The following is a 15,940-nucleotide window of genomic DNA, read 5'->3' on the forward strand; positions in this document are numbered from 1 at the left end:
CAGAGCAGCTTATGCACCAATAAGGAACATGATGTCACCGTTTGATGACACTCAGGAGCTCGTAACAGCTGCGGTTCACTAGTGGTCTGACAATATGCGTTAGGTCAAAGAACGTGCAATATAAATAAATGTATAACTGTGTAAGTATTATTATTTTTTTTTTCACTTAAAGTGATCTGAAGGCTCATTGTGGTGCATTGAGCAAAGGCGTAACATTTTATACAAAGGAGAACAAAGAAGTATTGTCAAATTACGCGAAATGGTGTCATAGCTTGAATATTGTACAAACACGCATGATTAAATAAACACACAGACAGGTTTGAACGTCAGGGAATATCTATAAAAGGTTACCTTGATACTATTGAGGAACCGCTACGTAAAATGTCCTTAAAATAGTGTCAACTGAAAGGAAAAACACAAAGGGGGGGGGGGTCACAAGTTCCCAGGCCACGCTGCCAACGCCCTGAGTATCCGCCCCCGCCAAGGAGTGCTGTGCTTATTCGACCATTACACTCATCATCATCATCATTATCATGATTTTTAGCGGTGTGGAGTACGCATTAGTCTTACCGGATAACCATTGGCTTTTAAGCCTGAATGTTTGCCCTGCGTAATTTTTTTGGCATGCTATGTCTCCTATATAGGCACTGAAATAAAATATGCGGTGTAATGATAGGATGTACAGATTTCTCTATTTTATGCGGCAAGAACATACAGTCTCCGTTTCATATTTTTCTTTACCCTTTGTGAATTCTCATATTCACCGATAGGCTGCTCTTGCATACTATAGGAAGCATCGACTGATGAGAGGGTAATAAGATTCTGAAATATGGCTGTCGGGACATGGCATGAATAACGTGAAAATCCTTTCGCGTACGTTGTCAAACACTTTCCTCCAGACACGTGCGGCACATATTCGTTTACCACGGGCCGCACTGTACGGGCATGCACCACAGGCGATTGGCAGTTTTATATCCTTAGGAACGGCGAGAACAGACATTGGTAATTCAAATGCGAGAGCGTTAAGAAAAACCGACATTAGCAGCGTGGACCCGACGAATGGAAAGTGTAAAAATTAGGATCCCAGCAGGAATCGAACCCAAGCATTCTGCGAGGCAATTGGGTTTTCTACCACAGAGCCACGCCATATCTATAAACTGGTTTGGAAAAACAACCTATGCAATCGTTATGTTGGTACAGCGTCATTTGCGGTTGTGGTGCTGGCTATCTAATTTTACAAGAAAGCAACCAACCCTGTATATGTACTCCTATGATACATCCCTCATATCAGATTACCGTCTGTGGTTCCAGTGTTGACTCCGCCTTTATAGCAGTATAATAAACATTGCACTTGTATTCCAATGACTCAACAAGCTGTATTGAAGCATTGCTCGAGCCCGGACGAATACATTAACGAAAAAGTCGTGCGATATTCACATGATTGTGCCATAAAGTGCAAAAGGTTTCGATAATACTGATGTATGCACTCTAACGTGAGGGCTGTCGTTACGTCGCACCATAAGTTACCCTTTAAACGCCAGTGTTGTTGACGTCGCTGGTAAGCCCACGAGGTGAACACAGCTACTACACTTACAAAAACACGTCGATCCACCTCGTAACGCTTGGCTCAAAGCCATAAAATGCCGCATAGAAGTACTCGCTCACTGCTAAACATGAAACCGATACCCACAACGCGTGAGATCTGCCAAATTTTTTTCTTGTCTTTGTGCGTGTGCGTGTATATATTGTCATGCGGTCATGACGTTGAAAAAGGTAGCAGTCGGCTTGTTCAAAACGAAACTCTTTATTCGGGTGAACTTTTGCCCAGTTAATGAAAAGGTGAAGTACAAGAAATGCGCGTTGTGCACTGTTAGCGGCCAACAGAGCGTCGGTTGTCGGTAATCTGATCATCGTTGAATGCGTCGTCAGTCATCGAACTTTCTAGCTGTATCGCTATGACAGCGTAAGATCTAGAATAAACTTGAGTGTTCGTGTCCTGTGTGCGATCTTAACAGAATATTTCAAACAATCGCGAAACTTCCCGAGCATTGCGACGCAGTCTGCGCCGAGCAGTGCTAACATTTTGTGTGGGTGAAACCCGAACACATCAAAATAAAGCAAGAAACGTGCGTGGCAATATTCACAAAAAGAATTGAGAAAGTCCAGAAATATTAGCGCGACCCCCCCCCCCCCTTCCGCCTCCTCCCGCAGGGTACGCCTGCGATCTCCACGAAACAACTACCTGTACGGTGTGCATTGCTTTCTTTACCGCCGTTTCACAGAAGGCCAACAATGAATCATTCACTTGCCTATGCCTAAGCTACTACGGTGAAACCTCGGTGATACGAATCTCACGGGACCACCAAAATTGTTCGTGTCATCAGAAATTCGTATCACCAGAAAGCATGGAAAATTAGCATGCGACAAAAGAAAGCTGGCGTACATTTTCATTTATTGTTTTTCATGGCCGCAGCAACACCAGGAAGAACCGTGAATGATTGTAAGTTACATTTTTAGATTTCGGCATTCATACCAGCACTCGTAAATACACGGTCCGTACGCGCGTACTTAATTAATGAACCAGGTGCGTTGTGAACCACGACAGCAGTAGCGCATTCCAAATTTTAGTATAATTTTTTGCTTGACATCGGAGTACTGCAGCGAAGGTAACAAAAGAAGCGCTTTGATGCTATGGATCAAGGCCACAAAATTACCAAAACATGGTCCTGTGTTATGATTTTGTTATAGCGGTGGTGTTGGGGATGTTTTTTTTAGGAGATTTACAGCCATGCCCGCACAATTGCGAACTCAACGCTCGCGCACGTAGACGTTGTGAGGCCCGACTTCTCCGCCAAAACCGCCCTCGCCTTCAATAGGTCCTCGTCCACCTTTCATAGGATGTCTGATGCACGAGGCAGGCACGTGTAAACCGCGAACAACGACACCAGCCCGCGTCGACACGTTAGAAAAAAAATCACGCCATATCCACGAAGTGAATGATGATTGAGGAGCTGGCTCGGAGACAATCGGGTAAACCGTGAATGCTTCATACAATTCCTCTACTGTCATATAAAGACGTCACACATTTCTATAGTAGCGATAGTGGTCAGGTTGTTGTCGAACCACAAGCGGTCGCAGACCTTGCAGCTGTGTCCGAGCGTGTGGTCGAGGAAATCGAGGAAATGTGGTTTTGCCTGCGTTAATGTCATCATCAAGGCGCTCGAAGTACAAGAAGAAGAAGATATTTCTTTCACACGAGCGCTAGAGTTGGCTATGCTATATGTGGTTTTGCCTGCGTTAATGTCATCATCAAGGCGCTCGAAGTACAAGAAGAAGAAGATATTTCTTTCACACGAGCGCTAGAGTTGGCTATGCTATATGTGGTTTTGCCTGCGTTAATGTCATCATCAAGGCGCTCGAAGTACAAGAAGAAGAAGATATTTCTTTCACACGAGCGCTAGAGTTGGCTATGCTATATGTGGTTTTGCCTGCGTTAATGTCATCATCAAGGCGCTCGAAGTACAAGAAGAAGAAGATATTTCTTTCACACGAGCGCTAGAGTTGGCTATGCTATATGTGGTTTTGCCTGCGTTAATGTCATCATCAAGGCGCTCGAAGTACAAGAAGAAGAAGATATTTCTTTCACACGAGCGCTAGAGTTGACTATGCTATATGTGGTTTTGCCTGCGTTAATGTCATCATCAAGGCGCTCGAAGTACAAGAAGAAGAAGATATTTCTTTCACACGAGCGCTAGAGTTGGCTATGCTATATGTGGTTTTGCCTGCGTTAATGTCATCATCAAGGCGCTCGAAGTACAAGAAGAAGAAGATATTTCTTTCACACGAGCGCTAGAGTTGGCTATGCTATATGTGGTTTTGCCTGCGTTAATGTCATCATCAAGGCGCTCGAAGTACAAGAAGAAGAAGATATTTCTTTCACACGAGCGCTAGAGTTGGCTATGCTATATGTGGTTTTGCCTGCGTTAATGTAATCATCAAGGCGCTCGAAGAGCAAGAGGAAGAAGACTTCTCTTTCGCGCGAGCTTGCGCATGCTACAGCTAGCTATGGTATTTGTGGTTTTGCCGGCGTTAGTATCATCATCAAGGAGCTCGAAGAAGGAAAGGAAGAAGACTTTTCTTTCGCGCGAGCTGCGCCTGTAGCGGTCGCCTATGGAACTAAGGTTACGCTTACGACGCGGGACATTGCCCCAGCTTAAGAACCTGGCGAGCCAGCTCCTAAACAAAGCATCGCGCTTATGCCATCTGTAATCTAAACGCGAAGGCACACGGAGGCACATAAGAGCCTCAAAGATTCGCGCACACAATCTATGAGGCCGTGACGCGTCTCTGAAGGTTTATTCTGACCGTAACAAAAGTGTTTTAGGGGCGAAGCTCTTTAAGGCGGCACCCGTTCGTCCCTCGTAGTCGTAGTAGTGCGTAACCAGTCGTAACGCTAGTACCAGATCTTGACCTCCAAGGTGGTGCCGGTGGGAGATTTTTCCTGTGCGTTGTTGAACAATGAAAAATTCGCAGCGTGCGCGTTAACTAAAAGCCGAATTCTTCGGTCTCTCATTCCCCATTAGCAGCCATTGGCATGTTCCAGTAGGAAACGTTAGTAGAAGTGTAAGTGTTAGCTAAAAGCCGACTTCTTCTGTCTCTCATTCCCATTAGCAGCCATTGTTTACCTCCAAGATAGTGCCTGGTGAGATTTCTCCTGTGCGTGATTAAACAATAACAATTTTGTTCAAAATGCCGTTGATTGATGAAATAAACCAACGAAGGACGCCAGATGTTTTCTAAAAGCAAAACGAAAGAACGCCAGATGTTTCTAAAGCAAAACGAAAAGACGCCAGCTGCTTAACGAAAGACGCCAGATGTTTTCTAAAGCAATGGTTTTTTAAACAATTAAAATTCACAGCGTACATGTAAAATTAAAGTCAGCTGCAAGTCGTCATAACTCATCGAACCTTTAGTATAAACGCGCCCGATCTCACGTCGGTGATGATGTACTGGGCAGAATTCACGGAAGATTCACGGTTTACCGATGAACCTCCGCAGCTTCGCCGACTCATCATCATTCACTCCGTGGATATGCTGTGATTTTTTTCTTACACCGTGATTCTGACGATTTGACGGAGCGGAAAGCATGCCTACGCTTGCGTTCCCGCGCTCGCACGTGCTTGGCGCGTATTCCGCGACAGCGTGGACAGCACCTCTTCGCTTCGTAGCTGGGCGGTAGCGTACGTTCGTATCAAACGTCGCTGGGTGAAAACCAGGTCGCAACAACCGTACTCCATTACATTGCAGCCAATGGGCCTTGGCCGGGACCAACGAAAACTTCGTATCACCCGGCAATTCGTATGAGCTGCGATCGTAATACCGAGGTTTCTCTTATATCCTACACGTAGCAGTTAGCCTCTCCAAAAATTCAGTGATCAATTAGTGGTCTTTCCTCGTTTTCTTTGTCATTTTCGCTTCTCCCAAATACTCTTTTCCTCGCACTGGTACGTAAATTTTAAAAGCTGTCGCTACACAGATAATAAGAGCGTTCGTTGCTACACTTTTCGTGCATATATGTTCTAACTGTATCTGCTTCGTTGAGTGAACCTCTTGTTTTCGCGTGCAAGAGTATTTCATTTCTTGATATTAGTTTCTTACGCTTTAGTTAAACGTCGAGCATGATATCGAAGCTAACGTCATTGTTTGATGCTTGATTTCGTTAAGTAGCTTATTAGCCAAAAAATATCCTCTACGAATGAAATCTACATCTTTTTTGAATAATTACTTGGTCTCACTTAGATCTCGTAGTCCGGAACTTCTATCATTACGTCATTTATGACCACAGGTGATCTGAAAGAGGTTTTGCTATCGGTGAGAATGTGCGCAGAATTCCCTCTTCGTGCTTTGTTCTTTATGTGTTTATATTTTTTTTTGCTCGTTACTGCCTGCCCGCCTTTTTATCTTCAAGATCGCGATAGAAACATGCTTGGAAGAGTCGTAACGTATAGCGTATACTATTCGCCACGCGCCCTCAGTTAGCTGGACTAATCAAGGTGGTTAGCTGGCTCACCTATCCTTTTGGAAAAAAAAAAAAAACTCACAGGGTCCCTTGTGCATTCACTTAAGACGACTGGAAGGCGAAAGCCATCTTCTTTTTCTTCTCAGTCGATGTACTGACCCTGCTCGCCACCATACGAAAGCTGTCTGCACCTAACGTGCTTTTCCACTGCGTCCATGATCGAAGGCACCACATCTGGTTTCGCATTGCCAGCGTGAGCAGCGGCCCGCCTTTGACCAAGCTACAATGTCATGTGCTCACGTTATCATGTGACGTTACGTGACGTAACGTTATGTTACGTAACGTTATGTTATGTCATCTGTGACGTCATGATGACGTCAAACGGCGACTTCATCGCGTGAGGATAATTTTTTGCATGACTCGTGTCGAGCACCCCGGGGATGTTGTCGATGAACGCGGCCGACTAAGAAACGAGGAAGGCGCTCCAGGCGAGGTTACCAACGCCGGTGGGGTCTAATTCTGTGCAGCAGCGTGAATCCTGGGCCATGTTCCAACATGGCACAGGATTCTTGAATACTTAAATTTGCTGTATGCCTGTAATCTCTTGTCATGTGCTTAGGGTGCGTGCGCATTTCTGTTTCTTCTTTTATTTTTCTTTTCTCTGTGCTTGAATAAACCATTTAGTTGCCAGTCAGTGCTCGTGTTGTGCAGTCTCTCCTCCTTGTGTCCTCCTTTTTGTCTCGTTTTTTTGCGCTGTTCAATATGAACTCCAACCAACTAGCCCAACTCACCCTTTTGATGCTCCAGCAGACTCGTCGGAAGAAAGCATAGTACCGGGGAAGTGGCCTACTGCGTAGTGCACATAATTAGCCTCTTAGGGTGTCTCCCGTTTAGAATAACAGAGAGCTGAGCTAGTTGGTAAGTATTCATTCTAAAAAGACACGGCGTGCAAATACGGACACAAGAAAGAAGTCAGGACACCACAAGCGCCGACTAACAACTGAAGAGACGCACAACGGCTGAAAAGAAAGAAGGCACGAAAACTTATCTGCGCACGCCCATGCAACAGGCGAACGTATCAATCCGGCACGCGTGGCGGTCTACGTGGAAGATAACTGTTAAGGCATTTGATTTCATCTTTATGCAAGTTAATCGACGGTTGGCTCACGCATGCGCTATCACTATTCTCGATATGCCATACTTCAGTCGTCAGGCGCGTTTCTTCCTTTCTATGCCGGTACAACACTGCGCATTCATCGAGTTTTGGCGTGCACTTACAATCTCGACAATGTAAAGATATATTAGAAGGTGAGCCTCCTGTTAGCGATCTCTTATGTTCGAACAATCTCTGGTTGATTCATCGGCCCGTCTGTCCTACGTAGAAGCGGCCGCAGCTGAAAGGGACCTTATACGCCACACTCGTACGGCAATCGGTGAATTTGTTGGTGTGTTTTACGAAACAAATATCCGTCCGCTTCTTGTCTTTTACTCGCTCATTCTTCCTCTGCACAGCGGCACAAATCTTACCTAGCTTATTGGCAGCCGTGAAAACAACATTAACGCCGTATCTAGTTCCTACTTTCTTTGGCCTGTGGGATACGCGATGAATGTACGGTATACCTACGACACGTTTCTTCCTATCGCTTTCTGCAACCATGCTCGGACTTGACACAATAGACTTCTTTAAACTTTCAGCGACCGTGGCCACTGCATCACGAGGATACCCTACATCTCCCGTTTAACAGCAGCGAAGTCGCACATCGCACAGCGCTCGGTCTTAATAAATGGAACGAGAGCCACGCAGGTTCGCCTAGTCTGAGCTCACAAAAGACCACTGATGCATCGCGGTAGCTAATCCAAAAAGGCAGAATTTGAGGGGAAGATGGAAGCTGGAAGAGATGAAAAATTCGTCATCACGGGGTGTCCCTGGACCCGACGTTTCGACAAGCTCTCTTGCCTTCTTCGAGGCTGCAATTGCCTACATTAGCGTTTATGTATGTGCTTGGTACCCTATATTCCAAGCCAAACAAAATAGGCGGAAAGGGCAAGTACGAAAACTGTGGTGTCGATGGCGTAGAAGAAGTGCCGAATTGGGTGAGTCAAAAGGAAAATTCAAAGAATAGGGGAAAAAAGCGTGGAGGATTTGCGTCTGAAGGGTAGAAGGGGAAACAGGTGTTTCGCTGAATTATGGTTCTAGTGCGATGATCAGATGAGATGTGGTCTTCTAAAAGTAATATTCCGGTATTCAGAAAAAGAAACCACGAAGCAGAACATCGCATAGAGGTATAATTAAAGCAGGGCGATTTGGTATGATTGCTTCATAGAAACCAAAATATTTTACTTCATTCTGCTTGTCTGTGCGTTCGTTTTCCTGATGAAGAAGAGTTCAGCGATTCCTTCAACACCGGGTTAACTTACTGCCACCTCTATGGTCTTTTACAGCGAAACACACTATCTTATCCCACCAGTATGCTTTGCTTCTCTAATTATTAGGTTAGGCATTATTACTGACACCTGGAAAAAGAACAATGCTGTTTTAAAGCGAGTAATAAACATGTATTGATAACGAATAAATACCCGAAACATTTATTGTATTGCTTGGTGGTAACTAAAATTGTATGACAGCATAGGAAAATGATACAGTGGGAACAAAGAAATTGTGGCTTTTTACTCTTTTTGGTGTAAACAGCTACTTTTCCACATTACACAGTAAGTCATGGTGTTGATCTGCGAATCACTCGCATGCAGAGACATAAGCGCCTTAAGAACCCAATAATGATTGCATGCTAGACTTGTTTAAATAAAAATACGTAGCATTGTGGATCCTCTTTTCTGCAGCCGTTTGGTGGGATCCTTACGCTATACGACATAAAATAATTAGGTTCATCATGCATAGTAATTTGTCTATCGAAGTCTACTTTTCACGGAGTCAGGTAATCAAGTGTCGTTCCATATCAATGAAAGGAGAAAGCCATGGGTGGCGGGCACAACCAGCATTGGGCTGGATGTGCGTGCAATACATTCACAGTTCTGACAACTAAGTAGTGGTGTCCTGCGTTTAGAACACGCACGTCGTGGTAAGCGGCTAATTAGTAAACTAAGGGGAAAGCTTGTAAACAAATCATGGAGCCTCTAAAAAACAGCGCGTGAAATCACCATCGCCATCGAGGCAGCAATTATTGAGCAAAATATGGAATATTCGGTTACTGCTTCCGTCGCCCTTCTCTTTAAATTTTTGTTTTCATCTGGCGCCGTTTTGATTCTCCATCTGCGGCATCCGGCGGAACACGTAGAATAAGAAGCTGCTGCCTGTTGCATGCAGATAATAGCTAAAGTCGTCCCTTCAATTTATTTTCTCGCGTGATTTAGAACTATATGTATATTCGTTTTTTTATGGGCTACCAAGTCCGGAAGAAATAAAAATAGTCTACCCGTACACACACAGACATTAGCTGAAATCCTGGGGAGACTGATGCGGATGTTTTGCTTTTACGCCAGGGGTTCGGATTGGTTTCACAGTACAGTGAGGAAGCTAGCAGTGACAAGGAGGACTGGATATGACTAAAATCGCCGCTATATGTACAGTTCAGCGCAAGGGAACGCATAGATGGACGGAAAAGGCAAACCTAAATTTAAGCACTGCAATGCGCAATGCTCAGCCAAATATCAGCATATTGGGTAAGAACAGCAGGAAGATGAGGAGGAGGAAGAGAAAGACCGAAGGACAGGGAGACAAGAACAAGAACAAGCAGGCAAAGAGGTTAGCCAGTTCACAGACCGGCTGGCTACCCTGTGCTGGGAAAAGTGGTAAGAGGAATAAAATATGATAGGGGCGTCTCCTCAGCTCTATATATTCACGACGCAAGACGAAGCTGTAGATTCGGGTCCAAACTGTGAAGACGAGCGTTGATAAATTCCATCGAGTTCCACTGTGCAAGTGTCGGTTCACGCGCGAGCGAACAAAGCCTTGTAGCTGCGTCTGTTCTGAATAACAGTATAGCTACACAATGAATAACATCAAGAGCAGACCGCGAGGCCTCATCTGCATGGCCATTTCCGTAGATACCGCAATGACCCGGTATACACTGATACTATACAGTGTTTGTTCTCTACCGCGCGGAGATGAAACAGCCTTATGCCAGCTGCTAATTGTTCCTTCGAGCCATGAGAATATGACGACATAATCCGCTGGAGAGCGGCCCTGCAGTCGGACATGATTGGCCATGTTTCTGACAGTTCTTCAAGTAAGAACTCAAGTGCAGGACGGTTGGCAGCGAGTTCTGCAGCCATTGATGTCAAATGCGACACGTCTGGAATAATATGCTGACGGATTTTCCGGGAATGGACCCATGTCCTGCTGAGCTTGCAGAAGAAACTTAACCATCCGTGTAAATGTGAAGACGTCCGCTGTGTTTATGATGGAGGAACAGTAGTGTGGTTTCTTGCAGGGCCAAATATGACGTCTGTTCTTTTTTGAATTCTGGGAATGGTTATCAGTGGTTCGAGCGGATGTAGGCTCCACAACGGTAATGGTAGAAGAGCGGCAATCGTAATGTGCAACGGATGTCCATGACCTTGTACTTTTCACAATCCGATTTGAGAATAGTGTATTGACACGATACTGCCTAAAGCGCTGTTGAGTGAACGCGTTTCTTTCGATTGTAAACTAAAGATCAAGACAAACGATTGAATGGTACATGTAGATTTTAGAGGTTGATGGCGTGTATGATGAAACATAGATAGATAGATAGATAGATAGATAGATAGATAGATAGATAGATAGATAGATAGATAGATAGATAGATAGATAGATAGATAGATAGATAGATAGATAGATAGATAGATAGATAGATAGATAGATAGATAGATAGATAGATAGATAGATAGATAGATAGATAGATAGATAGATAGATAGATAGATAGATAGATAGATAGATTCAAAGAGAAGAATGAAGAATCGTCAGATTTCAGTACGCCACAAAACTTATTCAGGAGCAGCAGCTCGGCTTCTTGCCTACTTGTAAAATCATATGTCAGCCTACGGCATTTGCTAGAGCACGGAATTTAATGCCACAATATGGCGCCACAAGGACTGAGCGTCATGCCAAGCACCTGGTGGCGCCTGTTATTTAAAAAACACAAGCAAAATAGAAACGGTAGGCGTTATTGAAGTGCGCGCCCTTCTGAGGATACGCATGATGTGGGTCTCTCATCAGACCATACCACGCATTTCGTAAGATATAAGTGGACGAGAAAAACATTATTCTTATTCTCTACTGTCGCTTCGTAAATACGGGATACCGATAAATAAAGCCGGCTAGGGAACCCATTTCTTTATATGCGGAGCGCTGACGATTCTGTACAAGCCTTCACAATGGCACGAATTGCAATCAATTTCTGTTGATCACAACCAAACAAGAACAACTCACTTTTTGAACTATAACATATTTATTGTGTTTCCTGGCAGAATGATGTAGCGTGTTCACCAAGACTTTCAATATGCCACACCAAAGGCACTCAAAATTGTAAGTTAATTTTTTTCCGCGTTGCTGACTGCCAGCCCATGGAATCAATTTCCTCTCACATATCAAACGCATCCGACGGCGTTATTCGATGCAACGTTCCGCCCGCAAACGTTGCGGTCTTTCATGGTGTCTGTCAGTATTTACATTAGTGAGTGCTCATGAATCGCCTTTTCATATACTACAATTTAAGTCACGATTCTCACCGGTAGCACACATGCATTCAGTGACGACTGATGTGACTTGAAAGGAAGGGTAGAGCTATGGGAACATGAAACGTTTTCGTCCGAAGCAATTACATATGCGCGCAAGCAGCAGAATGCGAAAAGAAATCGTCTCAATGCGAGTGAAATTCAATCAGCTGCCGGCGAACTGACAGTCGAGTATCCGGTTATGGCGTCGCAATTACGGATAGACACACAGATAGGCGAACAGGTAGGAGCGCTTCACCTGAGGCAATCGAATTGCGAGAACTCAGGGCTCCGGGGAAAAATGTATTAACCTAAACGTGATGCCAGTATGGGTATGCCGGTGTAGCATAAACGAGGTCCACGAAGCGTGGTGATGCGCTTGATTTCATTCCTGAGGTTTCGAGGGCCGTCAGAGCGTTTACGAAGAGGAAATGCTTTGGAAATTGCTCCCATGTAGATAGTGGCGCAGACGGATTTGTGAGCAATTTCTTCACCTAAAATAGGCAAGCGAGTTGTACGCTGATGTTGCTGGCATGGACACTGCAACTCGAACCCACCCAGCAGCAACGAATACTTGCAATAGAAAAAAAAGAATAAATTCACAATGTTAGTGCCCTACTCCCTACTGGACTAGGGATCCAACAGGGCTGAAAATGGAAAGGGAAACAGAGATACCAACTAGCAGGATAGGTTTACGAGGCCTTGGCAATTCATCGCAGTGCAGCGCAATTCATCCTTTTTTTGGTGTTAACCACCATGGTAGCTTAGTGGCTAAAGTGCTCTCCTACTAAGCTCGAGGATGCGGGTTCGATTTCTGGGACCATGGTCTGATTTTGAGAAGTGCGAAATGCAAAATAATTATGCGTGGCTCTGCAATTTCAAACGTCAATGACCAGCGTAGATGGTGGAAGCCCAGTAAAGTATTACCAAACCATAAGGTCTATTGGTTAGAAAAAGGAAGATGTCATTGTGTTCAAAGTCTGCCTAATGCTTGCCAAGCGATCTGAAATTTAGAGCGGTGATTGTAAATTCGACTTCGTACACCGTGTCAAACGCCTCATGATACCTTTTGGCAATCGCGTTAACGGGGTGTTCCTTTAGGCCAGCAAACTCGGCAGCCAAAGAGTAATATTCAACTTTATTGGTGAAGTATACGCCATGGTGGTCTAGTGGTTATGGCGCTCGACTTCTGACCCGAAGTTCGCGAGATCGAATCCCGGACAGCGGCGGCCGCATTTTGGAAAGTGGCGAAAACGCGGCCGCACGTTAAAGAACCCCAGCTGGTAGAAATTTCCGAAGCCCTCCACTACGACATCCCTTATAATCATATAGTGGTTTGGTGACGTTAAATCCCAACAATTATTATATTATTCATTGGCCAAGTAAAACTCTTCGATGTTCGGTAGTCGCACAAAGGCAACACTGTGACGGCACCATCGTTTGGCTCACGACGTTCTAAGCAGTTGCAAGCTGCATGGCGTCATTCGTGTCTCCAATCAATTGTGTAAAAGTGTTTATTTGACGGCACTAGACGACAATGCACTATGCCGACCGCTGCCGGCGCAGCTCCTCGTAGATTTGGCAGAGCGTTATGACCTCTGCCACTGTGCTACGGTTTTTGGCGAGCAGTATGGTGAAGGCATCGTCGTTGATGCCTTTTATACCATGCCTGATCTTGTCAGATTCCGACATGGTTGCGTTTCCTTTCTGGCACAGGTTTAGGACGTCTTTCATGTACCTTGTGAAAGATTCACCGTCCTGCTGACCTCATTCGCTTAGCCGCTGTTCTGCCTGAACTCTTCCGGAAGAACGAATCCTGCGCCACCGACAGGAATTCACGCACAGAAGGCTGTGCAGGCGCTACTGCACTTTCTGCAATCAACTGGTCTACGACAACGGCAGTGACAGACACGTCCCGCATGTGTGTGCATATGTGCATGTGTTTGTTTTGCTTTTAATTTTTCACTCTCTCTCTCTGTCCTCTTTCCGACCCCTATATCCCCACCCCTGTGCAGGGTAGCAAACCGGTTATTACTACCACGTTAACCTCCCTGCATCTTCCTTTTCATCTATTTCTCTCACTCTGCCTGCAGCTTACGAACGGCAGAGCGGTCGAAAGCGTCGACAATGTCGGTCTTGAGGTCGGGCCGAGTGGAAAAATCAGATGCGTGGTTGTACCACAAGCTGTCCACACCCGCGAGGTAAAATACCAATTTGACCAATCTTCCTGGCTCGTCTCATTTGTTGCGTACGCTCACGCCCTCGTAAATCGCGAGCCAGTCCTCCACGTCGGTGCCATCCGCGCCAATGAAGACAGGTGGGTCGCGATAACGGGGGACACCAGGACATGCGGTCGGCGCGTGAGGTAGCGTTTACTGGGCGGCGTCTTGAGGCATGGTAGGTGGCACGGTGCGGGATCGAAGCTTCAAGGGCCTCGAACGGTGACCAGAGTTGTATTGAGGGCACAGCGCTCTCCACCAATTTGTAAATGTGTTTATTCGATGGCACTCGGCGACAATGCGCAACGGCGAAGGCGAAGCACAGACTCCCAACACGAGCGGCGTTCTTCTTTGGAGAAGCTGAAGAGGACGACCCACTTGAAGGCGCTGGGGAGGACCACACATTACACTGTTCCAAGGCTTCGTTACAATCGCTTTATTGGTTCATAACAACCATCAGCACTGTGTCCATAAGGCCAGCATTTGGTGCATTGTGTAGAACAATGAGCTTGCGCTTGGCGTGACAGTTTCTTCATTTTTAGCGTGCCGGAGGTGAATAGTTGCGCTTACCGATTTCTTACTCGCTAGGTGAAGCTGCTCACGACGGCATGGGAAACCTCCGCTGTAAAACACTCGTGTACTTAGATGTATAGGTGGACTTTTATTGAGCTTAGTGGGTGAAATTAGTCCGCAGTCCACCACTGCTGCGTGCCTCGTAACCTTATCTTAGGGTTGCCACGTAAAACCCCAAAAGTCTTTTTTTGTTATTCCGTGGTACGAGATGAGCGGCAAATCGCTTACCTTTGCGATTAAGGCCTACGTCGGATTTTGAGCCTCTGACGTTGCTTGTTTTGTTTTTTTTCTCGTAATTTTTGGTTTTCAACCGCGTCTTTAATGTGTGTAAAGTCCACCTCGCGCGAATAAGACATCACTGCTTGCAACAGCACTTCCTCCTCTCTTTTTTTTTATTTGTCACTTTTTCTAGCGCTGCTTGATTAAAACGCACGCTCACTGTACACGTGCTTTATTTTTCTTTCGAACCATTCGTTGCCGCACCACGCGAGTAGCGGCTCTATGAGGTTTTCTCGTCAAGAGTGAATTGATCAGCCTTTCGTAAATGGGGGTTAATGTGCATTTCTAATTTCTCACATGAATTTGTTGTCTGTATGAGACTGAGCGTCACGTACTATATGTTTTCACATTTTGTTAAAGTCTTTTATGTTTCATCTTCAAAAAGGCGCTTCGTGAACACAGACACAAACTAAAAAGTACAGGACGTAAGGCAACGAGCGCTCGTTGCCTTACGTCCTATACTTTTTCGTTTGTGTCTGTGTTCATTAAGCGCACTTTTGAAGATGAATCAACACCAACTAGCCAGCCTTATAGCTCTCCTCTTTTATGTTTCCCACATTCAATATTTATTTGCTGTTATTGACGTGATTAAGGCCAGGGGTCCATTCAGAGTACAATTTGTGAGCTATAACAAATTTGTGCGCAACTGTACCTATTATGCGAAGGCAGTCAAGGTTATTCCGATGTTTGCTTTTGAATAGCTATGATCTTGAAATGACCGCACCTATTGAAGGTCAACCTCTAATGTAGCCGTCATAAATATAAATGCCACTATGACGCGTTGTTACGCGATTGTTTTTATTTTGATTTTTTGATACATATTGTGAACGTGCAAGTGGAAGACGCCAAACGTGTGTTATGCCGGAAAGCGTGAAAAAATTCCGGCAGATCCCACGCACTGTGGGAATCGATGTAATGCGAAGCAGCCAGCAAAGAGCTGCATAAATCGCCTTGTTTGTTTTTGAGCCAAATGAAATCATTCATGCCATGGCATCTAGTTCACCATATATCGCATATTTGCCATGCACGCATGCATGTACAATCTGGTATATACCATGCTTATGAAACGTATATTGTGGTATATACAGTGCATGACCTGTCATTATCTGTAATTTCTTCCTGTTGTAAGCTCGTTGA

This window comes from Rhipicephalus sanguineus, chromosome 6 (genome assembly GCF_013339695.2).
Source record: "Rhipicephalus sanguineus isolate Rsan-2018 chromosome 6, BIME_Rsan_1.4, whole genome shotgun sequence".
In the NCBI taxonomy this organism is placed as follows: domain Eukaryota; kingdom Metazoa; phylum Arthropoda; class Arachnida; order Ixodida; family Ixodidae; genus Rhipicephalus; species Rhipicephalus sanguineus.